The sequence below is a fragment of the Anomalospiza imberbis genome, chromosome 11 (assembly GCF_031753505.1).
Source record: "Anomalospiza imberbis isolate Cuckoo-Finch-1a 21T00152 chromosome 11, ASM3175350v1, whole genome shotgun sequence".
Classification (NCBI taxonomy): Eukaryota; Metazoa; Chordata; class Aves; order Passeriformes; family Viduidae; genus Anomalospiza; species Anomalospiza imberbis.
The window spans coordinates 7,354,610-7,379,950 of NC_089691.1; the positions used below are offsets into that span (position 1 = coordinate 7,354,610).

Below are 25,341 nucleotides of genomic sequence, written 5' to 3' on the forward strand. Positions count from 1 at the left end.
GACCGACGCCGGGCATCTCGCCGCCTCCCCGCACGGGGCACAGCGCTCTCCCCGCTGCAGCCCCCCAGGCTTGCCCCGCTCCGAAGCGGCCGAGGGGAGCTCGGGCGGGCCGGGGCCGCAGCCCCCTCCCCGCAGCCCAACATGGAGGCTCCGGAGGAGGCAGCCCCGGGCCGGGGGCACAGCCCCGCCGCCTCCCGCCCCACCCCGGCGCCGAGGCGCTGCCCGGGGCACACGGGGGACGGCGGCGGAGCCCCGGGACCCTCGATCTCCCTCCCTCTCGCTCTGCCCGCCGGGCGCCCCACGGAAGCCGGGCGGGCCGGAGGGAGCCGGAGCCCGTCTCGCTTCCTCCTTCACCCCAGGCGGGGCAGGAACTGGCGGGCGGCGGCAGCGCCGCGCCGGGAGCAGGTACGGGCACTCACCGTGTCCGGAGAGCCGTCGGGAGCCGCGGCCGCCGCCGAGTTTCGGGCGCTGTCCCGGGAAACAGAGAGCGAAGGAGTGCGGGCGGAGCGGCGGGCGGGAGGGAGCAGAGTGTGCCCGGCACGGCCCGGCGCTCCCCGCCCCGCGCTCCGCCCCGCCCCCGGCGCGGCTGCGGCCACGCTCACCTGCTCCTGCCGCCGCCGCTCCTCCTGCCGCCGCCCCGCCCCGGAGCTGCCGTGCCAGGCGCTGGCTGTCCCTGCCCGGGCTCCCCGCGGCTCCGTCCCCTCCCTGCTGTCCCCTGCTCTCCTCTCCCGTGGCGGTGGCCGCGTGTGGGAGCGCCCGAGCCCTCAGGGGGGGCCCCGCCCGAGGCTCCGCTCCGCACCTCTGGGCTCGGCGCCGTGCCGAGGGAGGCGCTGCGGCCGCGGCAGCGCTCTTGTGGTGTTTGGGGTTTGGGAAGTGTTGGTCCGCTGGTCACCCGGACACGGGGAAGCACCGGGGTTTGAGATGCCGGAGCTCGGAGTGAGCCCCTGCCCGGCGGGGAGCTGCGCTCAGGTGTCCTCAGCCCTTACTGCGCTTTTGGTTCAAACATTCTTTAGTGGCTTAGAAGCCACAGATGTTGCTTTTTACGGGGCCGAGCCCCGTAGCTCTGTGGTCACTGCCGTCGCCTCAGCGAGCTCACCTCAGACGCCTCAGCCTTGGAGGCCTTCACCGGGTCATTTTGGGTCCCAGCCGGGGCTGCCCCAGTCCGTGCTCCCCTCTAAGTGATGGAGCTCGGTGTTTCTTCAAGTACTGCAAGCGTTTATATTAAAATGAGATATTTTAGGGATGGGCTGCAGCACAGGAAAGTGTGAAGTGTAAGAAGCAGAGAAAACACCTCTGTACTTCAAGGCAGACCTTTGTCCTCACTTTTTAACTCGAACAGGTCATGTAGAATTGCTCTCATGTTTTCATCTTAAATGACCTCATTCAGCTCTAGCTGAAAACGGTGATGAAATTCCCAGTGTTTCCGTGGTGCTGTGGTAACTGGGTGTTTCTCCGGGCAGGTGCCAGCCCCTGGTGTGCAGTGGGGGTGTCACCATTGCAGGGGCTGTGACCTAGCTGTTACAGTGCTGCAGAGTCCATTCTGAAATGCCAAATTCCACCCATTTGATGTCCAGCTCCTTTCCAGAACATTTCACTTGATAGTTATAAGGTAATGTCAAAGTTCCTTGCTTGTTCTGTCTGACATCATCTTGGAAAGGCTATAATATGTATATAAATCACTCAATAGTTAATTTATACTTGGAGTCTAATTTGAAGAAACAGATTTAAAAATTGAGAGCTCTAGTAGATATATTACATTTTGGGTGAAAGCAAAGGAACAGAGTAATCTGAGGTAATTTCCTTTTTATTTCTGCTGCAAATTAAACTATGTAGTATTTTGTACAGATACATGTTCTTATACATGATTAAGTATGGGGTGTTGTTTTTGGTTGGAACATTTAATAATGTTTCCCTGGTTTGGGAGAGAATGTCATCTGATTAGCTATGATGCTGGAATAAATTGTATGAGGACCCTCATTTAAATTGTATAGATTGCTGTTATGCTGGAATCTGGAGGAGCTATATATATGCTTGAGCAGTTAATGAATGTCATGTTATAAAAGCAAAACTAAAACTAGTTTGAATGAAAGGAGAAAAAGCAGAAGCTAATTGTGGCAAGGAGTTTTCCTCATTTCAGTACTTCCAGAGAAGTTGGGAAACAGTGCTTAAAAATATATTTTATTTAATTTCATGCTCTTTGAGCATTTAGTGGCATGTAAGTGGTCAGAGAGAGTCCATTTTCATTTGTGATCGGACCATATAATGTTGCAGCAAACCATTAGTTAACTACAGCTGTATTTCAATTATTTAGAGCATCACTTTTGTCCAAGTCTTTCTGAAACAAAGAGTCATTTCTCATTTGGACTGTGGAAAATTTTGCAAGACCTAAAGAGCTTGGCCTCTCACATCTGTATTCAGACAATGGTTTCAATTTGGATTAGGACTGAGTAAAGATGTAAAAGTTTGATCCACAGGAAATGAAATGCGAGAGTCTTCTCTTAAAGTCACTCTTACTGTGACTTTAGAAATTTGAGGTGTTTCCTGGTACTAAGACTTTCTTGCTGCCTGGTTTCTGTAATTTTTCCTATACAACTTAGGTGTGCTAAATGCATGGAAATACTCCTACAGCTGGGGAGAGTCTTTCCTCAGAATAGATTCTAATGCAGCTCAGAAGGCTTTATTAAGCCATTTTATGTGCAGCGGATTTGAGAGGGGGATGAAAATCAGTTCTAAGGGAACATCCTTTAGCGGTACTCTCTGTCAGCTTCTAAGTAAATAGTAAGAAATACTGGATTTTATAGTGATTACAGGGTAACTATTGGAAAAGAAAAGGGCATTACTGTCTCTGATCCATTTTTCTGAAATGTGCCTTTGGATATTTCAAAAAAAAGAAAACAGTCTCAAGCTGAGTTAAAACATGTCATCTCTTTGGTGGCTGGATAGCCATCCCAATAATTCCCGATCTCATGGTAAATCACTGCTTTGTTCCAGGGGATCTCTGGGGAGAAGATGAACTAGCAGGGCCTCTCCCAGCTGGATTTTCTCTTGTATTTTCACAGAGAGAAAACCTACTTTACCTGGGGTCACTTAATTTTTGCCATATGACAGGATGACAGTAAGGGGTGATGTGACTTTGAACATGCACATTAGAAACAAAAGTTAGAGATAAAACTTTTTGCAGCAAATATAAGAGAAAATTTTCTAGTGGAAGTTAAGAGCTAGTTCTCTGAAGATTTCTGAGGCAGACTGGTGCAAAATCACTTTTCACAAGTGTGTAATAACCTATTGTGAGCTGAAAGACTCTATCTACAGTATCTGTTACCTCCAGCAAACAAACCTGATTTTAATCCTGATGGTAGCTACTTCATTTATGCAAAGATGAAGACTTTTGCAAAAGTGTAATTTCAGAAGAGAAAACGGTCATGGCCGTTGCTGCCATTTTTTTTCCACAGCCCCATTTTGTAGCAGGACTTCATTGGTCTCAGTACCAAGCCCAACCACCAAATGCCTGCTCTCATTTCCTCTTTTCTGATAGTGGTGGGAGGTGTGAAGAGTCTGGTGGTGGTGGGAGTTTCCACCCATTACCTTCTACACGGATCTATTGTGTAGATTCACTTTTTGAAGTGTTCTGAGCATTGTTCATTGTCTTCAGCTTTGCCTTAAGGTTGGGGTGAGAGGCTTGTGTTCTCTGTCAGGCTTTTCCTCCAGGTTTTCATGCTTTTCTCTGCGAAGGACATGAACTCTATGGATTAGCAATGAGACAGTTAGTGAATTTGGTCCTGTGAAGGTCTGCCTGCCATAAACTTGGACTCATGTCCAGGTGAAACAGGAATAAGGCTGCCTTTCCTGAAGTCTTGTAACTTTAGAGATTCTTTTGATAACAACATACATTAATTTCTACTGCTTATCTTTGCAGTTTTTCATACTGATTAAGGAAGGGGTGTTTTATTTGAGTTGGTCTGCCTGCCATTTTTTTCTAACTTGGAGCTGAGTCGTGTTTTTCCCACTTTGTCAGGGTTTGCTTCTGTGGATGTTGCATGTGCCTGTGCAGAGCTGTAATTGAGTCAGGAGCACTCTGCAGGGGAGAGACTGTGGGTAGGTGCTGCACCTAGGAGAAATCATCATCTCTGTGCTTCATTTACTGTGTTTTAGAACTTGAAGATGAATAATGTTCTGTGCCTAGCAGAGTTTAAGTGGAATGATAGATTTTTTTTTCCCCCTGGAGCATGAGATGTAGAAGTTAGTGGCTGTGCTGGAGAAGATACTGGTGTCAGATGCAATCATGTGAATTTCAACATGTTTGTGTAACTAAGTTACTGCAGAGGCTTTTTTGTTATCAGAATAGAGCCTTAAGAATTTGAGATTAAAATGAGATATGCTTATATCCCAACCACCCCAAAGTTCTGCTCATTTGAAGGAACTTTAATATATGATTCATTTATAAACTAGACAAGTGAATAGTTTTCTGACAGTTTTGCTGAGATGCCTGTTTAGAGCATTTCTTGTTATGTTTGGTGCTTTTAAACCCTTACTTCCTTGAGGAAGTAATTGGATTAAAATCATAGGCTTTTTTTTTTTCTTTCTTAAATAAAACCTATTTTTCATGTTTTTCCAGGAGGTACATGCACATGTCAGCTTGGAGTTCCTAAAGGATTGAAAATCTGGGCTACATATAAGAGGAACACAAGATCTCTTGAAGTTTTACAAATACCCCGATGCTGCCTTCTATTGTTGAGGGTAGGAGACTGATGCCTGCATTTTGAACATTTGAGACTGTAGTTAGTTTTTAAGAAGAATTGAAATTAGAAAAAGGTTTTTATGGTGTTTACTGCCTACACCCCCTTACATTTGGTTTCAACATGCCAGCTGCCAGTGTTGATTCTGAGCAATGTAAGTGTTCTACTTCCCCTTATGACAGCTTTTCTTTGCTGTTAGTTAATATAGACGGGAGAACAAGGAAGTGTATGTATTGATGCAATTTTCTTGCTCACCACAGTCCTATTCACAGTTGGTTTTATATACCTCTAAGTACTGGAGAAAACCGTGCTGTGAAAGAACACAAGCAATGTTTTCTTGGTTGGTATTTCAGCTCTTTTGAAAAAAAATTGATTTTTGGTGTTAATTTAAGGTTTAGAAGGTTAAGATGCTGTTTGTGCAAAGATAGAGGCAGTATAGAGGGGCACAATTCACACTGTGGTGTTCTCAGTCAGGCAGGGGCATTGTCTTTTTTTTCCCAAATCCCACTTGATTTGCAGCTGTAAGTTGTCTCATCAATCAACAAGAACAAGCTGAGACCATGAAGTCAATGAATTTAGACCATCACATGACAGCAGCTTGTAGTACCTTCTGCTGCTCACCTGGGAGGAATGAAGAACCTCCTCAGCTACAGTGGAATCACCTGAGGCAACAGGTGCCTCTTGCTTTAAGAGTGATGTCTCAAAGGTGTCCGGTATCAAGAGCTCTAACGCTGAGGAAATTCTGTCAGATGCTGTTGTCTGATGAGATGGTAAGGTGTTAAGATGATGCACACAGGCTTTGTTTTGGCTTTAACCGTATCTCATTTGTGAATATTTTCAGGTACTACAGTTGCTGTGCTCCTTTAAGGAATGAAAGGCAGTTAAGTGAGTTAAGTGAGTGCTGCTCTGGCACTCACCTGGCACAAGGTGTGGCTGTGGGGGGAGAGCAGGTGACTGTGGCTGTTCTTTGCTCTCTGCCCTGCCATGATTTATTCCCATCTCAGTGAAGGAGCAGGACGTGCCAGGCACAGGAGCTGTGGAATGTGCACCACCCACCTCATCCCTGGGACAAAGGGCCAGTGCTATTTTTGCAGATTGTTGTCAGACGATCAGAAGGTATTAACTGAAGGTATACCTTTTATTAGGGTAAATGGTTATCCAAAAATGCAAACTGCAATGGCATTGGTGTATGGGGTTGGTTTTTTTGTCCTAAAATGCTTAAGCTATATTGTTAAACAATAAGATGGGGCAGTCCCATGCTGTGACTAGAACAAGGCTTTCTTTCCAGAAAGAAAAGTATCTCCTATTGTGACCTGGTGTGAGGATAGAGGAGTACTTGAATCCTAATTTAATTTGTCAGTTGTATCATTTTAAAGCACAGTTTGGCTGCTGCAAATGAAAAACTTTTGGCAGCTAGTACCACTAACATTTAATTTTCAAGTATTCTTTTCTGCTTGGGCTGTGGGCTTGGGTGTTTTCCCTTGTTCAAGTAATAATTAATAATCCTGTTTTCATGTCTTTCAAGCTGTCTATCTTAATCAATTTTCTTGCCTGTACTGGGGCATGTATTATTTAGGCCATTATTATGTTATGATAGTCATTTAGTAGGATTTGTTTTTATTGCTACAGGCATTGCTGCTATCAAAAGCCAAACACAGTATTAGTGAAACAAAATCGTGTTCCAAATCAATCCTAGTAAACATTTAAAATGAAAGCAAACATCAATAATGAAACTGCAGACTGTGTGTGTTTGCACAGGAGCAGGGTGGAGGACTGAGGCCACCTGCCCCAGGCACGTCGCAGTTTGGTGAACCACGAGGGGAGAGTTTGGTGAAGCTGATGTTTGGAGTCGTGGCACAGATGTTGGGTCAGGAGACTTCAGTGAGAGATGTCAACACAGCTCTCCTCCCCACACTGCACGTGGGTGAGAGCTAGTGTTTGGGGGAAATAGCTCTGCCTTGGCCTTAACCTAATAATGGGTGAGCCAAACTCCCATTTCTTGTGCCTGTTTGCTGCTATTGGTGAAAGAAGGATTTGATGTTGCTGTTAAAATCTGGTAGAATAATAAAGACACTGAGACTATTTACTCTACTTTTTAGTAATAGGCTAAAAATTGATTATTTCCCTGAGGACTTAGCTGTATAAACATAAATTGAAGCTGCTGTCAAGAGTTGGGAAGTCTATGTGCAGCAGAACTACATTGCAAATGTGTTTGAAGACAGGTTATGTTGTCGAAGGCTCTATACTGGAGCCAGACATATTTTTTTTTTTAGTAAATTCAGCTATTTTTACCTCCTTGCAACTGGGACATTAATTTTACTCAGCAATCTGTTATGTTTCTTGTCAGAAAAAAGTTAATTTTAAGGGTGTTAAAATTCTATTCAAAAGAGGTTGTGGAGTTGCTGGGTCTTAATGCCAGTATGGTGTCTTGTGTCTGCTGAATTCTAGTGCATGGCCTTGCTCTGCCACACTTGGAAACAGTTTATGGGGCCAAACCCAGATTTCTGGTTAGTGTTGATCTGACCCTCTGTGTCTTTGAACCACTTTTAAATGCATGCAGCGTAAATCAGTTGGTCTGTGATCCCTTTTATTTTTGTAAGCTAATTATTTTATGTGTAATTAAATCTCATGAACTTTACATGTCATTATATATAATTGAATAGTTAATGATTTACATATTTTTCATTCTACAGCATACCTGAATATCTATGATCACTCAAGCCTGAATGATCTACAACACACCTGAATGTATAGGAAGTTTTAATAGGCTTAGTGTCCTAGATCACCACAGAATTTTTCTTCTAGTCACTCTGATATTAAATATGATTCACTGCATGTCATTCTCATGATTAAAAATGTGCCTGTGGTTTTTTTTTTTGTAAGGTAAATGGAAGAACAATTCAGATGTTCAAGTATTAACTAGCTGCTTTCTCATGCTGTCAGTACAGTAAATTCTATTGCTAAGGACAAATAGGTGCTGTTTTTCTTTATTGGTCACATTCTTCCAATGGTTTTGACTTGCTTGAAGATTAGAACAAAATTTTTAGAGGGACAGGTTTGCCATGTTTCCAACTACTTTTACTCAGCAAAAATTTTAAGACTGTGTTTGGGGGCAATTTCTTCTAACATTTCTTCACTTTTGTCTATAGGAAAGTGTGTTCTACATGCAGGTTTAGAACTGTGAGGAAGCTTTTATGAGCTGGTTATGCAGAGGATGGCAGTGATATAAATAATTTAGAGGAGGAAGGAGTGAGAGAAGAAGTAATCGTTCCCTTATGGTTATCCAAACTTTGTTTCCAGGTAGGCACAGAGTAGAAGAGGGGAAGTCATTCCTGGTCTTGTTAAAGAAGTCTTTTACCTGCTCAAGCTTTTAGGAAAAAGTATAGGTTCAGAAAAAACTTTAGAGCAATTTAGGACTTCAGAACAATTGTTTATTCTATGTTAATGATTTTACATCCTCCTCCTCTTCAGAATATACCTGTTGTGCAGGTCCTTTATAGCAGTAGGGCAAGCTCAGATTGAGTGAAGGCTTTATACACTTTAAATGTAGATGAATGCACTCTATAGAAGGAGTAGTAAGTGTTAGTAGTGGTGAAAAAGAAAAAAATTAAATTAGGGATGTGTCTGTGTCAAATCCTTGTATTTACAACTGTCCTTTAGGGATCAAAGTCTTAATGTACTGTTTTAGTTTTTTATATATCTGGGAAAAAACCCACTGAATCACAGAGACCTAATGTAATTTTTGCAATTTCCTTTTCAGAATTTGTGGGAACACACTTCCTAAACATATAGGCATTTTAAATGGTTCCTTCCTAGGCTTCTTCAGAAAGCAAGGTTCTTCTACCAGCAATTCAGAGCACCTGAACTAGATTCCTACTCTGAGTTGCCCTGTGGAGGATGGTTTTGTTTTGCATTAACTACAGGAAAAGTTTGTTGCTTAAAGCAAATGCTTAGAATGTCTCCTTAAGTCTCATGTGGAAAAAAAATCCCCTCTATTTTATTCCTCCAATACAACATTGACTTGAACAGTTTGATAACAAATATGCATATCACCAGTTCCATTAAACTTATTTGATACCAGACAGAAAGTCTGAGCAGAGCTTGTTCTGTGTGCACATCTCCTGTATGGCAGGACTCAGAGGTGAAGGTGAGGCGATTCTTACCTTGTGTAGGTGCTGTTTTCTTTTGTGGGTACTTTACCATCTTAAGTCAGACTTAATTACTTGGCTGCAAAGCAAAAGGAAAAACTGCTAAGTATCTGCCCACTATCTGCATGGTTCTTAGCACAGGGGGGGTCAGACTTAGCAGCTCACAGCTGCTGGAACAGGGAGTCACATCACCCCCATCCCTTCATTCCTGTCTTCCTGCCTACGTGTTCTCACTTGTGCCAGCTTTGATGCTTGCTCTAATGCTTCAGGCTTTGATTTAACTCTTGAAATATCAGCAAGGTATTCCAGGGAAAAAAGTCAAACCAACACATCCAACCCCCAAACAACCATGGACCATTTTCTGCCTTTTTATTGAACAACATGGACTTAATGGGTTTCTGTGCTTCAGAGATGTGGGATAAAGGGAGAACACAAAAGGAGGGCAGCAAAAGTTTTCTTTTGGCAGCTGGAGCTGTTATGATGGTTCTGACATGTTGGAAAGAGCCTAACCTATGATGATTTTATCAGACTGGGTTTCAGTCACACGTGCAGCTCAAAGGGTTAAATTGCATTTGGCCCATTACTTTTTGAGCACCTGCAAATACACGTGAGTTTTAGGTCTGTTTTTGAGTGCTAAAATAGAGCTATGCATGTACTCACATATCCTCCAATGCTTTCTTTGAAGTTAAATGTGTGTGGGTCTCTGAGGTACTCAAAGGGCTGACTGCTGCATTTCATTCATACAGCTGTAAACACAAAACTTGTCTTAGATAGTAAATGTTTTCAGGATCCAGCTTGTGTTTCTGATGAACTGAGTTGTGGGTAGAGATTGGAGGAAGAAAGGATTTTGATATGCTCTTCCCTTTCAGAAACATTTAAGTCTTGAATTAAAAAAAAAATCAGAAAACGATCACATCTACCTTGTATCTCATATTGAAAAGATTTTATTCCTTGAATCCTAATTCTTTTATTGGGTGTAACAAGAATTCCCCTTTTTAAACTGAGGACTTCCTTGATGGGCTTGTGATATTGCAGTGAATTATGGAATTATAGTAACACAGCAAAAAGCTTCAATGTCATCCTAATCTGAACTGAAACCTATTTAGTTTCCAGGAAGAAACAAACAAATGGAGATTCAAGCCCTGGGGTCTGCTCCCAGGCAGGGTCATGTGCTTTCAGCTGCCTTTGTTTGCACACGGGTGCAAATGTTCCAGCTTGGATTCATCTCTTCTTTACTTTCTCATTTTCTCCTCTGAGGCTTCTGCTGGTTTTGTCTTCTTAGGAATATCCTTGTGTTGGACATTGCTTCTGCTGTTATTGTTTGGATGCTTCTGTGTTCCTTTTCCCTTTTTTCCTTGTCTTTTCCTTTTGCTCTTCTTTTTTCCTCCTTTTACAGGTATTTCTTGATATACCAGGTATTTCTTGATATACCAAATACCTTTAGCTTTAGCCCAGCTTCTGGTGGACAAATGGTCACAAGGGAAATGTGCAGATGGCTTAAACAGATGTTCCTGTCAAAGTCAAAATATTTAACTCCTGAATTCCTGCTAGACAGTGCCTCTGTTGAATGGTGGCCAGGGACTTGTGTGGCTCCATTTCACATTGCATTACTTTAACCTCCACCTACGAGCTGTCAGGAGATATGAAGGCTGCTGAGAAAAGCTTTTATTATTTTCATTGCCATGTTAAACTGGAAGTCAGTTAGTAAAGGTCTGTGCTTGTGCCAAAATGGGAGAACTGTTTTGAACTGGATGAAGGAATCCATCCTGAGTTCTTTCTAGCAAGGCCTGGGTGAGTTTAATTTTAATCAACATATGCAGATTGTCACTGTTGGCTTGGTTTTGGGTTTGTTTCTGGAATTTTTGGTTTGGGGTGTTTTTTAAGCTGGGTTTTTTTCCCTCTGTGCCAAAACTGAAGATGAAATGTCAAGATAGTCAGAAAAGAAATTGTGTGTGCTCTGGGGAATATTATTTGAATATAAATATATCCTTTATGCAAGTTGTTTTCCATATTTTCTAATACTGTAATATTTAAATCAAGTTATTTTTCATAAAGTTGTGATTTGGATTATCAATCCTTTATTTAATTAGGGAAGATGTACAAATAATTAGTACCTGACAAAATAGCCTAATAAAAATAGATGCACATGTAGAGTATAGTCATCATGAGCTAAAAATGCAAGAATATGACTGATTTTTATCAAGTGCATTCCTTGTGAGTGCCTTTCAAGTTCTGGAAGATGTACAGTTTCAGAGTTCAGATGCTTTAATAAGAAACAAGTTTAATACTTGAGTGAACTAATCTGTAGGCACAACAGGAACTTGATGGTATAGTAGGTGGTAAGATTCATTTATGATAAGTTATAATGGAATTTCCCTGGAACTATATATTCCACCTACTTGAATTCACATTAATTTAAAAGACTGGCAATGTGCAGCAAATGCCAAGACAAAAAAATTGGCACGTAATTGTAAAACATGGGACTAAGTATATGCCTAAGCCACTGCCTGTAGCTCTTGGGAGTTCTGGTGTAGCCTGTGGTCTCTATATGTTGAACTTGTGGTTCACATTTAAACACTCGTATTTGTCCAGAACACTGAGCCTGTGTGTGTTTTAATTCAGAGCATGGGGTCTGCACAGAGCAGGAAGTGCTGCGTGTCCTCCTTGAGGTGAAGTCACATTTGTTGTATCCAGTAACTGTGGTGATGATTAGAGGTTTTCAGAATTCCTTTTTTTCTGTTTATTTTGCAATTATAGATAGGCAGAAATTCTGGAAACATTGCAAGTTATTGACATATTAAAGGGGCAGGGTTGGTTTTAATGACTAAATGACTATGACTTTATTGGCATATTAAAGGAGCAGGGTTGGTTTTAAGTGGTTTTGGGCCACTTTGAACAAATTTCCTATTATTAATGGAATTTTAGTGCAGTGTTGTTCTACTCAGGACAATCTGATAGATCTTTCCGCTTTTAAATGTCTCTGCAGATTGAGGGACACTTATTTGGGCATCATGAATAATTATCACATTAATCCCCTTTTTAATACTAGTAATTCTAGTGTTGCCAAAGTGACTCGTGCATTTTGGTTCAAGCAATTGAAAAAACTTCAGTAAATTGAGTCCTTCCAGGTAGTGATTTGTTGCCTGGAAATGTGCTCTTCTTTCTTCTTTAGAGCTTCATTAATAGACATGTTCTATAAATACTTCATTGAAGATAGTTCAGGAAAAAAAAAAACATTTAAAAGCTCAAAAAAAGCTCCCCAAAGCCACAGAAAAAAAAAAAACAAAAACAAAAAAAAAAAAACAACAAAAACCCAAAAAACAACAACAACAAAAAAAAAACCCCACCAAAAATAAACCCCTAAAGAAACTCTGGGATAAAACTTTTTCTTTTTTTTTCACTTGACAACGTGCAATTACAATTTTGCCTCTTAACTTGTCTTGTGAGTGATGAGCAGTCATTCCAGATGATTTAGCTTTTCTTGCTCTTTGTGAATACAAAGCTGTTGTTCAGATCTTGGGAATATCATGTGGGCTGCAAGTCTTGGCTCAAATTTCAGTAGCAGGTACATTTTTCTGAGAAACTGGATGAATAAATGATATTGAAATATGTGATGTAAATGTTAATACAGCTGATAGACTTAGGTGGCATCCACAATATAGCATTATTGTGAAGAGAAACTAATGTTCAAATTGTTATTTTTAAGAACTTAATATCCTACAGCACAGAGGCAACCCAGCCTTATGGAGATTTCTATTAAAAATCTGCCATATTTCCTGGTACATGTGAATGAGCAGAAATCATGGTTATGACTCTCAGGTGTGGGTGTTTAAAACTGTCCATCATTTCCCCAGATTCAAGTTTCACTCTGCAAGGTGCTGAAAGTTTGTGGGCTCCAGAGAAGCAGGAAAGCTGCCTGCCTGAGCCCAGTGCAGCTCTGAACTGGGCACCACTTTGTTTTGCTTGATGATTCTGATTGATGTGTGTGGCTGCTGTTTAATTGTCATCTTCCTGGCATAAGCTGGTAGAAAGGATTTTCGTAGTTGTCACAGGGAATAGATTGAAAAGGTTGTGCTCATCTCTTCTGATTCTCCAGCTCAACGTGCTGTTACCACAGTAATGAGGAAGTGGTCCCGTTTGGTGAAGGGGGTGGGAGTTTTTATCTGAGCATTTATTAGTGAGGGGGGTGGGATTGGAGGGAGAGTGTCACATCAATGACAGAATAATGGTGCAGCTCAAATGTTAAGAGGAATTGTTTGTACTGTAACCCTGCGGACTGGTTGTGCCTAATAGACCCTCATCAAGCCCCAACCCTCTATGTAAAAGAATCTTTTCCCCAGAGTCTAAAACCAATAGATCTGAATATGTGTTTCTCACCATTCTGACTTTGGTAGGATCATTAAGACTGCTAATTAACTTGACCACAGTAGCAGTTTAACTGGTATTCTTGTGCTGTTTTCTTACCAGCTGGTCTTCATATCACATTTCTGCCATATTCTGTAAAATGTTTTGGTACTTCAGAACATGCTTGAGAGAAGCAGCATGCTGTTCTTTGAGATTCTGATTAATATTTTATTTAACACTGCAGATGAGGAAGGTGTTGGTTTGCACCACTACTGGGCCTGATTTGGGAGAAATTGTCTCTGTGATCCCACTAAAATGGGATGTGCTCTAAAGGATGAGGTGTTTAGAGACCAGGAGAGCTGTTAAGTGATCACTTGCTTTTGCTGTAAGATGAAAATAATACAGCTACCTATTGTTTTAAGTGCATTGCTGTCTCCAGAGGAAATCTCTCCTTAGTGTTATATATTAATAGGCTAAGTTCAGATGCAGGGCAAGCAGAATGAACTGCAAAGATAAAGAAGCCACACCTGGGTCTGTGATGGCTGAAATTGCTCCAGTTTGGGGCTGCTGCTGTTGGGAAGTGTTCATCCATAAAGCCCAGGTTTGCAGGATGTGCTGTGTCTGGTTTCCAATAAACTTGCTTTTCAGAATAGCTTGCTACATATGGGGAATATTTGCATATATAACATAAAATAATTTAACATTTTCTGCTTTATATTTTCATTAAAGGCATTGCATATTTTTAGTTGTTATAATCTGCTTTTATTAGTGAAATCTGTTAAATGCTGTAGAATGCAAGAATGGACAGGGCACTCATGTTTCTGTACTCCTGTGGCTTTGTCCTCAGCTTATTACTAATAAATGATCTGTCACTTATAACTTGAGTAATTTCAAGCTATGTCCTGGGCCACTTATTGTTCCAAAAAGAGTTCTGATGAAATTCAGTTGGTGTTAGGTGGGGTCCTGAAATACCAGGGCTCCCAGGCTTGAAATCCAGCAGCTACATGGTACAGGAGAGAGTTTGGAAAGCACACCTTTAAAGAAGGGATGTCAGTGTCACTGTGACAGTGCTTAAACCCCATTTTTGACAACATGGCAGAACACTCAGGTGAAGAGCTGAAAGTCAGTGCTCAGGTTTAGCTTTCAGGGTCATCATTCCTCAGTGAGGGGCAAATCCCTTCTGCGCTGGGGAAAACCAGGATAAAGAGCACTGTCTGTCACCATCCAGCTCGGCTGCAAATTTCACTTCCAAGTGCTGGAATCTAGAGTAACTTATTAAGCTTCGGTGTTTTGTTAGCTCAGATGTAGGTGAGTACAGGTAAGGTATTTCAGATGCAAAATCATTCATGCAGAGAGTCCCCAGGGGATTTGAAGGAATGAAGTTCTTGGCAAGGGCAAGCACCGTCTTTAGACAAAAGGTCATTTGTTAGTGACCTTCTTTTGTTGTTTATTTGCATTCTAAGTGAAACATCTAACATGAGATGCTTTGTAGAAAGTGCTCTAAACCAGCGGTGCTCAGGCATGTATATCAATCCATTTGGTGCTTTTATCCACAAGGAAGTTGGATGGCAAATGGAAACAGTGCGTGGTACAGTTCCATGGCTGTCAAAGTTTGTTTACTGTGTCAGGAGCTGGTACTTGTCCAGGATGTCAGGTTTCATCACTTGGCGTGTAGCTTTACAAATCATCAATTGCAAAATCAGATTGATATGCATCATGAAGGAGAAGATGCTTATCTTTGTCTCACGGATTGATTAGGCTTAAAATTCTGCAGTTTTCTGAGAAGGGAAAGCTGCTTTGTGTAGCTATTGAAAAGGTAACTGCAGGGGGAAAAAAAAACTCCAAACAACAAAAAGCCAAACCCCAAACAACAGAAAACCAAACCAGCCACAAAATTGTCTTTGACAGCAGAAATGTAATAGAAGGAATTGTATTTCTCTCCCATTTAAAGAACATCAAAGCAGTTAGATGTCTTGAGATAACTTGTCCTGTGAGATGGAAATGTTAATGATTCATGAGGCTGGATCTCATTTAAATGTGAAAATCCTTTTGTATCTATATTATTGTGCTTCCTTTCCTTGTCCTGTGTTCTTTACCGAACTTTTGGTGATTCTTTTACTGGTTTTTCTCCTTAGTTACTGAGTAAAGTTTTGGAGAATAGGATAAAATATTTTCCTTCAGTCAGTTTGCAATAGTTGTTGGAATATTAATCTCTTCTTAGAGTAGAGCACAGAAGAGATGAAAGGAATGAATTGTTCCTTCTTGTGCTCAGGGCATGTTTTATGTGCCCTTGTGCCTCGCGCCTTCCACTTGTGATCAGCTGCTGCTGTCTAAGACGCTTTCCTGAATAGATCAAGTAACCCCAAACCTCATAAACTCCTCCTTGCTCCCTATTGAACAAGAAATGCTACTGTTTTCCTAATCCTATTATGTTCTTTGCAGAGTACACTTAGTTTCCCAACAACTCATGTCAACCCTTTCATTTTCTGTTTGTGCCTTACTGTAATCAAAAGAAATGCTTTTGGAATAGCAAAGGGAAAAAAAAAACCCAGAATGTTTAATGATGTTATGTGCAAACTTAGTGAGCCTTTACAGATTTTTGGCAGGTCATGTTTTTATTGTGTGATTCTTCCCTGTGGTATTTGGCTCTTGCCAAATGACTGAAAGTTCTGCTCGAAACAGGCACAACATCACAGGTGATAATTTTACCTTTCAAATTATTAGAAACCAAGACTAAAAAAAAAATCTAAAAAAAGTATGAAAAGCAGGGAGTTCTTTGTTTGCTAAATTTTTGGAGTGTGTTTGGCTCAACTTCTATCCTGCGATGTGTTAGCTAGGAAGTTTTTGTGATGTTCTGTTGTGATCATTTGAATTTGACACCTAAGTTTTTGGGAGGAAGAAATCTCTGGCTGTTTTTGGTCATTCCTGTAACTGTGCCTGAAAGGAGCCCTTTTCACCCAATCCCGTGTAAATTGAAATCCTTTGACTTGGAAAGATGGGCAACTGTCAGGGGGCAGGAAAGTAGAATGTGTGGCTGAGTAATGAAGATAATGAATGGCACGGGGTGGGCATGTTAATATTACAGCTTCTGCAATTGGAGATGAAAATCTCTTTAGAAGAGTCTCACACAAATAAAAAGGGAAGGATGCCCTTTGATAAGAGAATAGATGATAGACCATAATGGGTGAGGGAGGAAAGTGAGAAGTAAAGTTTGCATCAATATCTTCACGATGGTATAGAGAGATCTGGGATAAATCTACAGACCAGGGTAGAGAAAATCCAGCGCAAGCCAGAATTATCTGAAAGTACCTTTATGACCCTTCTTTAATGGATTTTGCTGGCTGGATATTTGAAATGCTTCTTCCAGGCAAGGTAATAATTTCTTTCTTTCTTTAAAACTCAGAATATTCTGCAGTAACATCACAGGCTTGGACATCACTAATGCAAATAATCGGCTCTTTTACGTGGAAAGGCTATCAAAAGGATCTACAATCCCTTTTTTCTTTTCATTACTTGTGATTTGTCCATGTGCTTACTTTAGATTTTACTGGAAGTGGAGGGCTAGGATTCTTCAAGAATAAATTGAGTGTGAATGATGGATATTTCTCATACTTCCATTTAAAAGATAAAGGTTTGAAATAACAAAAGCTTTCTTTTTCCTAAGTGTTGCCTAGACAAAATTTACTTAATGTTATACAAATATCTAGTGAGTCACGAAAAATCTCATTTCTTCTCACCATACACTTTTCAAAGAAGACCAAAATATTCTTTTATAGTCCTTCACTTGCTACAGAGTCTGCCAGAAATGTTTGATCAGCCCAGTGATTGTAAAAAGCAATGTTTTCTTCTGGTTTCTATATCCTGTTAAAACAGAAGTCAGTAGGGAAATTATTTATTCTTTCACTTCAGTGTTGAGGGTTGGCAGGAATGCTCTGTGAACTTCAGTCAGATTAATTTTAATAACTATATTTTCTCTATCCCATCTGGATAAATTGCCATGAAAGCTTTGTATTTTCTTCAGTTCCTGTGCATGAATACCCTTGTTCAAGAGGGATTAATGTATTTGGTTAGAAATGTTTAATTTTAATGAAAAGAACTCAGTTATGAAATTGAACACGACTTCTAATTACTGCCATAAAAACATAGAAGCAAGATGTCATGACCAAATGGAGGTTTCCTGATGTAGGAAAGTAGAGGTAAAGCTCTGTACAGTGCAGTGGACCAGAGACCAAAATGTAGATTTAAGGTGCTGAAGGTGATGGAGGAGTTTTAGTGGTGTTATGACAGTTCCATCCTTTGATTTCAACAATGCAGAGCAACTGCTTTAAAAACCACTATGGCTGTAAAGAGGTCAAGTGCTGAGACAAAGTGATGAACCACTGAGTGGAGGAAAAAACCACATATTTTAGTCTAATGTGTAGAGGATAAGCATGAGCATCAACTAAAGCAAAGACACAGTTATGGCAATTGGGATTAGAGTCCTCTGATGGTTTCACAGGAAATAGGATAAAATTAATGCACGTTATATACCAACATTCCTCACAGATAATTGAGCAGTGTTACTGTCCTGATTCTCCTTTCTTGTGGTTTGACTGGGGTGAATCCTTCTGTTGCCAGCTTCAGTATTTCTACAACAATATTTTTTCGGCTACAAGGGCTGTGAACTGTCCTCTACAGCAGGAGTGGAATAGACCCCCCGTCTTCCTCAAAGTACATGGAAAACCTTATAAGGTGCAAGTCAATACACCTTGAGCAGTCAAATTTATATTATCTGGATGTAAGTTTTCTTTATCAGCAGAATAATTTTTTTTTGTAATTTCCAGAAACTTGAGAGTGCATTAATGTGAACACACAAATAACATTATAATGTGCATACTGGGCAAGCTGTCCTAGCCATGTATGTTCATAAATACATTGTTATGTATCAAATAAATAATTGTGAAAGTAATTTATCACTCTGTATGTCAACAGTCAAGAAACTGGATTTAGAGGACACTGTCATTTAATACTATTAATATAATACTTAATTTTGAGGAATATTTGATTTCCCGTCATTGTTCCTTTCACTAGCTTCTGCAACAAAAACTGATTTAAAATATCTCAAGTTATATAGAAGAGGAAATTCCCAAACAAAATACCTGTCAGGGAGAGTTTCCTAACTTCCTTGTTTGTCTGTGATTCAGTTTGGTTAGTGCTGACTCAGGTGTAAATATTTTTTTTTTCTTATTGATGTTCCTTGTTTCATGTGGATACTCCCACTGACCTGATTCTTCTGGTAAGGGGTTTTCATACTGTGACTCAGGAGCAATGCAAGCAATGTGACAACTACAGGAAAACACCTGTTAGTATCAGGTAAGTTGGTATTTACATTTTGTTTATTCATTCAGCTGAGAAATCTGGAAGATTTGCCAAATGTTAACGTTTGCAAGTCTTAAAGCTTCCTCTCACCTGAGAAACAGTCATGCCACATTTAATGGAGCACATTCTGAAATGAGAATATTCAGAGGCCTGACCTGAGGTGAGGAGCAAGTTGTGCAGGTGGATGCTGCCACTGGGCAGCAGCTTCACACCGGCAGCGTTTCTGCTCCCACTGCTGCTCAGCTGTCCCTGTGTCCAGAGTGCTCTGGCTGTGCACACTGCAGCCACGTCCTTGTGCCTGAGCACAGGCTGGCACAGCCCCAACAGCTTTGCAATTCAGACTGCTCAGGTCCCTGTGAGGCTTCTTTATGCCTGTGCTTCCTGTGCACTGTACAAGAAAATGTCTTTTCTAGGCACTGCTGCTGGCTGTTTCAGGCTGCTGTTGGTACCCCAGTGGTGCTGCAGTGACCCTTGCTAGTGGCTGTCATTCAGGCAGAGGAGGTTTTTCCCACATCAGGTTAAAAGTCTTATTTGCTATTTCATCAAAGAATTCCTAACCAGCTCAGCTGTATACCTTGCTTTCTGTTCAAATCTTCATGTTTTTCCTCATTAAATGAATTGCAATGCTTCAAACAACATCAGGAAAACCCAGCAGTGGAGCCACAGAGTTGTGGTCCAGTGCTGTGCTGTATATTCTTGTTGTTTGCATCAGCCTCAGTAAAACTGACTGAATACCCATGAACTGTCCTGGACTGGTTTCAGTGGAAGGCAGCAGGAGTTTTTGCTCCAGTTCTGTTCCTGTAGTCAAGTTCACAGACAACCCGGAGCTCTTTAAGGTAAAATAGGTAAAGGAGGATGATGTTGGTTTCTATTCAGATGGGTGAAAAATCCCTCTTTCTTGTAGACCTCTTTAAGCAATTGGCTTCCAGAATAATCTTGCTCTAGGCAAAATGTTAACACACATTGCCGATAAGCAAGGAAATCAGGGTCTTTTTTGGCCTCACCTGGTTCTAACTCCTCAGCTATTTCTTTATTATTTGGAGGTGCCAGGTACTAAAAGGAGTCCCCATTTGTGCACTAAATTAATTCCTTCTGGTTTTTTTGAATGAATTGATTTTCCCTTGTGCACCAGGCAAAGCTTCCCCCCTCTAGGTTACATCTTTCTTCTTTTCTGTCTGCTCTGAGTCCCTGCAGGAGAGGAGTGGCAGGCTGTGTCCTGGCAGAGGACAGTGCCAGGACATTGTGCTGCTCGGGGCAGCCTGTGTGACATCGCTGTCCTGGAGCTGTGTCAAACACACCATGGACACTTTGTAATTTGAAGGCTAAAATCGAGATCTGCCTGAGCATTTGCAAGCAAGAGCCAAGAGGTAGAAACTCGGAAAGCAAAACCAAACCAGCCTTTTAGGCAGCGTTGGGAGGTTTCTGTAAAATTTGCCACAGGCAAAATCTGACTTGCTCATTTTACAAGATGTCTGACTTTTCTGTGAAGTCACATTTTGGAGCTCTATGCCTTTAATTTTTATTGGAAACATTTTGGGAGACTTTATATATGATGGTTTCAGAGGGTTAAGAATTTCACTGCCCTGCATAAACCTGGCATTGAAAATATGTTTGTACAGCTGTCACCTCTGTCCCTTAAGCTATTCTCTTCTGTGGTCTCTGGGTGTTTTTCATGTGTCTGTCAGATGACAGCCCAGGAAGGGACACACCTTGTGGGAAAAGATTCTTTAAGTCTGTGCCCTTTTGACACTGTTCTGAGTGGGGAAATGGCCAGAAAACCTTTCTGGACATTGTGAGTTCAAAGAAAGTTCATTGCTAAATAAAAATTCAGTTTTTTTGAATGGCAGCTAGAATTAAAATGTGTGTATCAGAATTAAGTAGCAGGAAGACACTTGGTTAAAAATTAATCAATTTTTATAGAATGCATTTTGGTGTGTACAGGCTATGAAGGGAATCAAAATTAAATATTGTCTCCATCTTTCTGCACTGTTGCTAATTCAGTGCAACAACTTCCTGGCTAAATAATTTATGAAAATAAACACTTAAAAGTGAATTCTTAAGCCTTCCTTGTTAGTGATGTCAGCTTCATCTGTCATCAGTAAAAATACAAATTCACATAGTTAAGCAGTTTGGCCATTTAGAAATAAAATCAGAATTAATCTCCAGAAGGGAATGAGCTTTGTCTATTTATGTTTCTCTGTTACTCTGTTTCTCTTTCCATTTGAGGTGAGTTGCCAGAAAATGTATTTAGTATACCAAATATGTGCCTTTCTAGCGTTGTACCACCCTATCCTACATCTTTATCTTGGGAACTTCTGATACTTTTGAAGAAAGCAGCGCCTAGGAAAGTAATACAGAGGTTTGGGGGCAATCCTTAGTTATATTATGTGCTTTTCCATTCTACTGACCTGGTTTAAAGCTGTTCTGCAGTACCACTGTGTGGAAGTAGAGGTTGGGTAAAGAGATGCTTAGAAATAAGTTTTTTTGCTAATACAATTGCTGCAAATTACATGCTGCTTTCTTCAGTTCTACTTTTTCTACAGCATAAGAAGCAAAAGAAAAATGTGAATATTCTAGGGAAATAGGTGATGACTGTTTTCTTATTTGTAATTTATTTTTTTTTTAATTTTTCTTGCTTTTCCCTATGCTGCTCTTCAGTGTTCTTTATCCATGGGCACAATAACAGAAGCAGGCAAGGCAATCAAAACAGGATGTGGAGCACTTATCCTCAAGATGCTTTTGGGCAGTGGAAATCACAATTAATTGCAGCTAAGCAGTGGCATTTCTGATACCATCACTTTTAGGCATGGTGTATACATTTTTACAAAAGCTGAGATCTGTGTTTTTCATTAACAAAGAAGGAAATAGATCTCATGCAGGGGATTAAAAGGAATCTTTCTCTTTATATGTGCTTTGGCTGTTCATGTGTGAACACACCAGCTGTGATTTCTTGGAAATCTTATCTTGGTGTACCCTTTCAAAGAACAGTGAAAAGCTCAGATGAATGCAGTCTGTGCCGACAACAAGCTGAGAAGTCCCACGTGAGTTTTATGGAAAAAACTTAAAAATGGGTTGAGGGATTCCACTGGGTGGGATTTTTGGTTTGTGGTGATTTTTTTTTTTATTGTTTTAAGCCTTTTGATTCTGCTGAAATCTGGTTTGGCAAATGATTCCATATAAAACTCAGGCTTCAATACCATTTGAAGTTTAATTTTGGTGCGCTTTGCCAGGTATGTCACCTGCTGCCATTTATTTAAAGCAAAGATCACTTGCGCGTTTCACTTTCTTTTTGAAGAAAGCAAAGGCATTTTCTGCTGATTTGAATATACATACACTTAGAACCAAGTGATACAAAGGGCTCAAATGACCTTGCCCTTCTGCCTCTTAAGAATTTATTTTGCGTGACTTGCTGTGTGTTGGAGGGGCTGGAAAAGCAGATTTGTCAACTGTTCTTGCCAAGAGTTGACAAGAGTTGTTTCGAGTCAAGGGTTATGCAGATTAATCATGTAATCATTAGCTCTGCTCCAGACATGTTGTTAAGGAGGAGGCTCAGCTGTCACTGGGTAAATAACTGCAGGGAAACCTGGAGCTAATAAAATGTGGAGAGCAGGTACATCACTCACCAGATCTGGGTCAGGAGTCCTGAACAGTTGTTCACTTTTAGCCCTTGAGGGGTGTGTCCATGTCACACACTGATGACTAAACCCTTCAGTGTGCTCTGTGGGGCTATAAATACTGAGTGCACTATTTTGGTTGCAGTACCTGTGACGGGCACTGAGGGAAGTTCTCTGCCTCAGGAGCAGTATTCCTGCCTGGCACCTGCTTTGAGGCTGCCAGCACATCCCGTGCACTGTGCTGCTGAACCATGTCCATGTGCAGGTGAATGCTGCAGAGGCAAACAAAGCTGGTTTGACTTCTAAGATTTTACTTGTAAGTCAAATGTTAGCCAGTGAGAGCTTCTAAAAGACTTCAGCACGATCTGGAGGCTGAGTGCTTTTAACTGTTTTTTATTTCCAACAGAACAGACCCGTGATGAAGAACCTTATTGCTCTTTGCATAGCATTATTGTGTGTAGTCCTAATTGCTGAAAAATATTCATTACTTTCCAGAAACCTATATACAGTGTAGGTCAGCACAGTGAGCAAGTCTTTTTTAGATGTCAGCATGTCTGTACAGGTGTCAGTGTGTTAGGCATTATAGATTAACCCTAGTTAACTTCACGTGCAGGGATAGCAGGTATTTTTTTCACCATCCTTTAATTTTGGAGTAGCTACAAGAGGAAAGACCTGAAGTAGAGATGTGTCTTACTTGCTGTCATCTTGTAATATTCCTACTCCCACCCTTAAATTTCACCCATTATATTCCTGTTCTTAACCTTTTACTGGATTTGATTGCTTATGTGGGCAGAGTCAAGGAAAAGATATGGGGGGGATACCTGGCCTTGGGCTGTTTTATCTCTCTTCAATGAGGTTCAGTCTTCTGGGGTGAACACTGCCAGGCTGTTCTGTGAGCACTGACAGGACAAACATGCTAACATTGCCAAGGAGAGCAAAGCAAAGAGTTCTCAGGTGCTGAGCCTTGTTCTGATGCTCTGGGCTTTGTGAAGGAACTTCTGAAAGCCCCCAGCACAGATCCAGGTGGGCAACTTCTAAATTTGAGGCACGTGTGCCCAACTGCTGCTTTGAACAGACTGTGTATGCCTTTGACAGCTTCTGGGTCCAGAAATAGAAAAAACAAAACAAAACAAAACAAAAGAAAAAAAAAAAAAACAAAAAACAAACAAACAAAAACAAAACAAAACAAAAAAAAAAAAACAGAACAAACTTCATAGTTTTGGCTTGGTCACTGTGCTGTGTTGGGTTTTTTTGGCAGTGTTATATAGAAGGAGCTGTACCAACTGCAAAATGGGAAAATCATTTGAAGTCTTTTAAGATAGGGATTATGTCTCAGTGTCCTGGGGACTAATATGAGGATTTGACAGTTACCCTTGAAGGAATCTGAACTATGGGACATTTGAGGAAAGAGCCAAGGGACTGGTGGGAACAGCATTCTGGCAAGTGCAGCTGCAAAAACATGAAGCTGTTTCTCCCTAAAGATTTGGAGGAAAATATCGGTGTTTCCTTTCACAGCAAATCTTGGGATGTGTAAATGGAAAAGAGGAAGACAAGGGAGCTTTTACTCTGCCTAACAGTATTTCTGAAGGCAGTTTGTTAAAGCTTGTGAGTCATATGATGTTATCACAGAGTACTTTTTCTTTGATTTCTTCTCTTAATTTCCATTCTGACAGCTTAAGTCTGGGTGAGAGAATTTCTCTTATTCTTACCTTTCCTCTTGTTCCAAAGTAGCTCAAACAAAAATCTGAAATTTTTCAAGTTCTTAATAGGTGAGAGGAAGACTTTCCCTGTCATCTCTGCTGAAGGCCTGTACTTCAGCATTCTCAAAGGGATATTTCTGTGCTATCATTATCTTTTGGATTCATGGTGGCCTCTTCTCTACCCTGTATCTCTTCAGAGAGATACTTCTGTGATAATGCACCTGCTTGCTATCAAAATATGAGCAGGGCAAGACTGAAAACTTCTAACACAGTAAGAAGGGATAGAAATTAGCCCTATCTGAGGGATGTACACACAAACAGAGCCAAACCCAACTTTCAGAGAAAGTAATGTCTTTACTTGAATGTTGTAAGATCTCCTTTGGTCCAAACCTTTCTGAGTAACAAAATGAAACCAGTTTTCAGTTCTGCTTTCCACATAAATCCATCCCTAGAGGAGGGAAGAACATGAAAAACACAACTGTGCTTTTAAATTATAATTTTCTGAGCTAAAGTGCCATTGTCAGTAACCGCATTCAGCAGCACTATTAGCTGGAGACATGGAGATAAAAGCAAAACCAAGGGGAAACATTATGTCTTTTGGCCCTCAGACCATACAATTAGTGCAATGGTTAGTTGGGACAGTTTAAAGCTAGGAATTAAGAAATTATTGGAGTGTTGGTAACTTTCCATAATACCAAATGCACAGGGGCTGGTTTGTTAGTGAGTAAGACAGAGCCTGTCATTTCCAGAGGTCTGTGACAGTGTGGGGATGAGCTGGTGCTTTTTATCCCTCTCTCTGCTGAGAATATTGACTTTGACAAAATAAAATGTGATATAGCAAAGTGTTTACCTTCTGATCAGATGAAGCTGTGGATTTGGGCAGCAGAGGCCATGAGATGTGTTATAAAATTAGGTATTTTTTTTTTGTGCTGTGCTTGTTCTTCTTACTCCCTTAAATCAAATTTCTACACATTGCAAATGATGTGGAGGTGGGATCAGAAAGTCTCAGCTGGAAATGGGTTAAAAACAGTAAAAAAAACCTTACTTTCTCTCTTTTGTATGACCTAGGACATCATACCTCCAGAGTCCATTCCAGTACCCAGAGTCTTCTCTATGAACTAAAAAGAAAGACTTATGCTCCCTATTACAACCAAGGAGATGTTGAGTTGAGACAACATTTAATGTTCATAATTTTGAACAGTATTATTATCTAGTTTATGCCTTTCATGTAATAATACCAGATTTGCTGAGAAGAGTAGTTTCATGAGCTACTGGCTTGGTTGGCAGAGCTGCTCTGACAGTTCCCTTGCTTGCCCTCCCCTCAGTTCAGCAGCCATTCCTGTGTTCTTTGTGTGGTGTTGGTGTATCCCAGATTGTTGAAACCACCACAAAAACTGTGTGTGCTTCTTTAAAAGAAAACCCAATCAAAACCAAAAAGCAA

General features: G+C 40.8%; 1 long non-coding RNA gene across 9 annotated transcripts in view; it reads left to right on the plus strand.

The window, feature by feature from the left end:
* The first annotated feature begins 818 nt into the window (after window positions 1–818).
* Window positions 819–25,341, plus strand: part of LOC137480552 (uncharacterized) — a 55,651-nt gene continuing 31,128 nt past the window's right edge. For 7 of the 9 annotated variants that reach the window (XR_011002964.1, XR_011002957.1, XR_011002960.1 and 4 more), the window contains exons 1-4: window positions 819–1,609; window positions 4,616–4,890; window positions 5,256–5,506; window positions 18,509–18,580. This is a non-coding gene — a long non-coding RNA (uncharacterized lncRNA). The remainder of the gene's footprint in view (window positions 1,610–4,615; window positions 4,891–5,255; window positions 5,507–18,508; window positions 18,581–25,341) is intronic. The other 2 variants (XR_011002961.1, XR_011002958.1) reach the window with 2 other exon arrangements.